A 3,263-nucleotide genomic window follows, 5' to 3' on the forward strand; every position below is an offset into this window, starting at 1 on the left:
GAATAGCTTGGCCAAAGTGTAGAGTGCCGAATGGCCATTTGATGCTCATGACTGTCCCAATGCTGCTGGCTGAGGGCTGGCCAATAGGACTTTCAGCTCCCTTTGCCCATCATGTCAGGTGTACATGCAAGAATGAGGAGGAGACTGGAAAGGCTACTCACTTTGACAATCCTGGTCAGGTCATTGTATTTTTTACGACATTGTTTGTGGGTCCTGGGGGCATCGCCGGTGAACGTCACCCTCTGGGCGATCTGCTTCCAGGCTTTGGTGTAGTCGTGGTGGGTTGGATTCCTCCCACTCTCTGGGAACAAGATCTTGCGCCTCACCTCCAGAGCTGTGACCATTATGTCCAGATCACCCTCTGAGAAGCGCAGGGCACGCTGACGGGCCTTCTCTGGCGTTGCCATGACTCCCTGGGGCTGAGCAGCAGTGTTGAGGCCTCTTTGCAAGGCTGCAGTGTGCAGGGCGTGGCAGCAGACCAATTCGTCCCTTCCCCCTTTAAGAGCTGGTCGGCGCCACGGGGTCTGCTGTCAGTCCAAAAATGACCGCACCCGCGCTGCGCCCCGCCTGGGCGCTATCCCTCTGGACCGCCGGCTTAGCGCCTAAAGATAGTAGTGGAACGCCTCTTTTAGCGCTCCACCAACCTCTTAGGGCGAAGCCACTGAATTCCCGGCAACGGGGCGCTACTTTGGGGCGGGCGCTAACTTCGGGTGGGCGCTAAGGTTAGCGCCCCAAAACTGCCTATACTGAAAATCTAGCCCTTAATCTTCATCCACCGAGTGAGTGACTGCAGGAATCATTGGATCTGACAAATAATCACATTTCAAGGCTCTTTTATGCTATGACCAGCACTGCTACAGAGTGACAGTGCAACTCTGGAGTCAGGTTCTGTGCTTTTATAACTCTAGTATAGTGTCAAGCTGGGTTTAAAATTAGACAATTGGACTTCCATTGCGCTTTTTGTAGCTTACCCAGAGCTTAATTAAAAATATTGAGTGTGTGGACACTCCAATGAATGTTTTCACAGCATTTAAAATTCAATGGCTTGGAGCAGAGCTTCATAGGATCTGAGAAATAGTCATATTGAATTGCACTAAATGTGTCTTTCCACAGAAGCCAACAATTAACTTCCAATATAGAAGGATTCAGCATTAGACCAAGATTACCGCAAACACTTATTTTCTGAATTGTCCAATTCCCATCTCAAGATTTTACTGAGAAAAGAAAAATGAATTCAACACAACTTCAGGATATGGGAGTCACTTAATACTGCTTTGAATTTGTCAACACTTCCTGCCCCCAAACCAACAGGTCAACAGTTGCAAAGTACATCCTCTTTGTAATTATTATAATAATTACAATTTTAGGAAACTTGTTGGTGATGATTTCAATTTTACATTTTAGGAAACTACAGACACCCACCAATTATCTTGTTCTTTCACTAGATGTAACTGATTTTCTAGTGGGGCTGATTGTTTTGCCTTCTAGTATGATTAGGTCTGTTGACACATGCTGGTACTTTGGAGATATATTTTGCAAAATCCATTCAGGTCTTGATATGGTGCTGACAATAGCATCTATTTACCATCTGTGTTTTATTGCCATTGACTGTTACTATGCTGTGTGTGATCCTTTACTCTACACTACAAAAATCACTCTGCCTGTAATTGGTATATTTGTTACATTTAGTTGGGTGTTCTCCGTAGTTTATGGATTTGGTTTAATTTTCTCAGACGCTAATGTAAACGGAATAGAGGATTATATCAGTGCAATTTCCTGCCATGGCAGCTGTGTGCTGATATTTAATAAATTATGGGGCCACCTGGATCCAGATTGCATTTTCTGTTCCTATTTTGGTTATTGTACACATGTATCTCAAGATATTTTTTGTGGCAAGAAGGCATGCTCGAGCAATTGGAAACATGACACACAGAATGAATTCGAAAGAGAAAAATAATACTGGAAGTTCCCACAAAAAAGAATACAAGGCTGCTGTAAAACTGGGGTTTGTAGTAGGAGTCTTCATTATCTGCTGGTTGCCATTTTTCATAAATACTATTGTTGACCCTTACATTAATTTCACCACACCACCAGTATTATTCGAAGTGTTTGCATGGCTTGGTTATTTCAATTCTACTTGCAATCAAACGCTTTATGCCTTTTTTTAACCCCTGGTTTCGCAAAGCATTAAAAATGATAATTTCCTGTAAGATATTTGAAGATGACTCTCCAATGATGAATTTGTTCCCAGAGTAACCACATTTTACAAAGATGAGGATTGTTACTAACCTGTTCTTTGTGGCACCAATGAGCTGTATCCTTTGTAATAGCACTTTCTTTTAGAGGCATAAATGTTTCATATTCTATTGAAATATAGTTCGCCATGTTTCTCATGAAATGTGTTTAAAAAGTTTGACTGTAAACCTGTGATACTTATAATAAATTCTGTCCCAATTTAATGTAAACATGTGTTCTACGTGCTGCAGTGGAATCTCAACACTGTAAATGTTAATAAAGCAGTATCAGTGTTCAGAAGACCCACACTGAATTCACAAAAGGTGTACCTGTGCAGGGCGATGTGATATTACAGAACTGCCACTGGCTTGAGTGCCAACAGCCTGCCCCTGTATTGATCAATACATGCCTGTTACATTTTGAGATTTCTCTCTATGCTTCCATGAGGGGGTCTATAGGTTAAACTGCTACTATTGAGTTAAACTTAGCTCTCAAGGATTAAATTCATAGGACACCATCGCTGGGAGACATAGGTTAAGATTCAGCTGGGGCATCTAAACCAACGTGTTTCAGGTAATGAAAATTAGTTTAGGCATTTTAGTGATTTGGTCACACCTATTGTGGTTGAGATGAGTTGATTCATTTGAGCTCATAAGGGATAGTTGCAAGGATAGTCTGGTAAAATTCCGCTGCCTGTAGTCAGAATGAACAAAAAGGGGACAAAAACCTGTGTTCAGGGTCAGTCAAGTTGCACAAAGATGAAGAGAAGATCAGTCTAGTTCTGAGCTCGGAAGTGAGAGATTCCCAGCTAAAAGCTATCATGTATTGTGTCCTCCCTCCCGGAACGACAATAGAGTTCCCCTTGTCCTCACCTTTCACCCACCAGCCTCCACATTCAAAGGATCATCCTCCGCCATTTCCACCACCTCCAGTGTGATCCCACCACAAAATGCATCTTCCCCTCACCTCCCGTTTCAGCATTCCGTAGGGACCGCTCCCTCCGTGACACCCTAGTCCACTCCTCTATC

At 43.1% G+C, this 3,263-nt stretch overlaps 1 pseudogene; it reads left to right on the top strand.

The window, feature by feature from the left end:
* The first annotated feature begins 1,228 nt into the window (after positions 1 to 1,228).
* On the top strand, positions 1,229 to 2,256 carry LOC147112650 (trace amine-associated receptor 4-like; annotated as a pseudogene).
* Positions 2,257 to 3,263: the final 1,007 nt, after the last annotated feature.

The sequence above is a fragment of the Somniosus microcephalus genome, chromosome 9, assembly GCF_052327205.1.
Source record: "Somniosus microcephalus isolate GS21.2 chromosome 9, FLI_Smic_1.0, whole genome shotgun sequence".
Classification (NCBI taxonomy): Eukaryota; Metazoa; Chordata; class Chondrichthyes; order Squaliformes; family Somniosidae; genus Somniosus; species Somniosus microcephalus.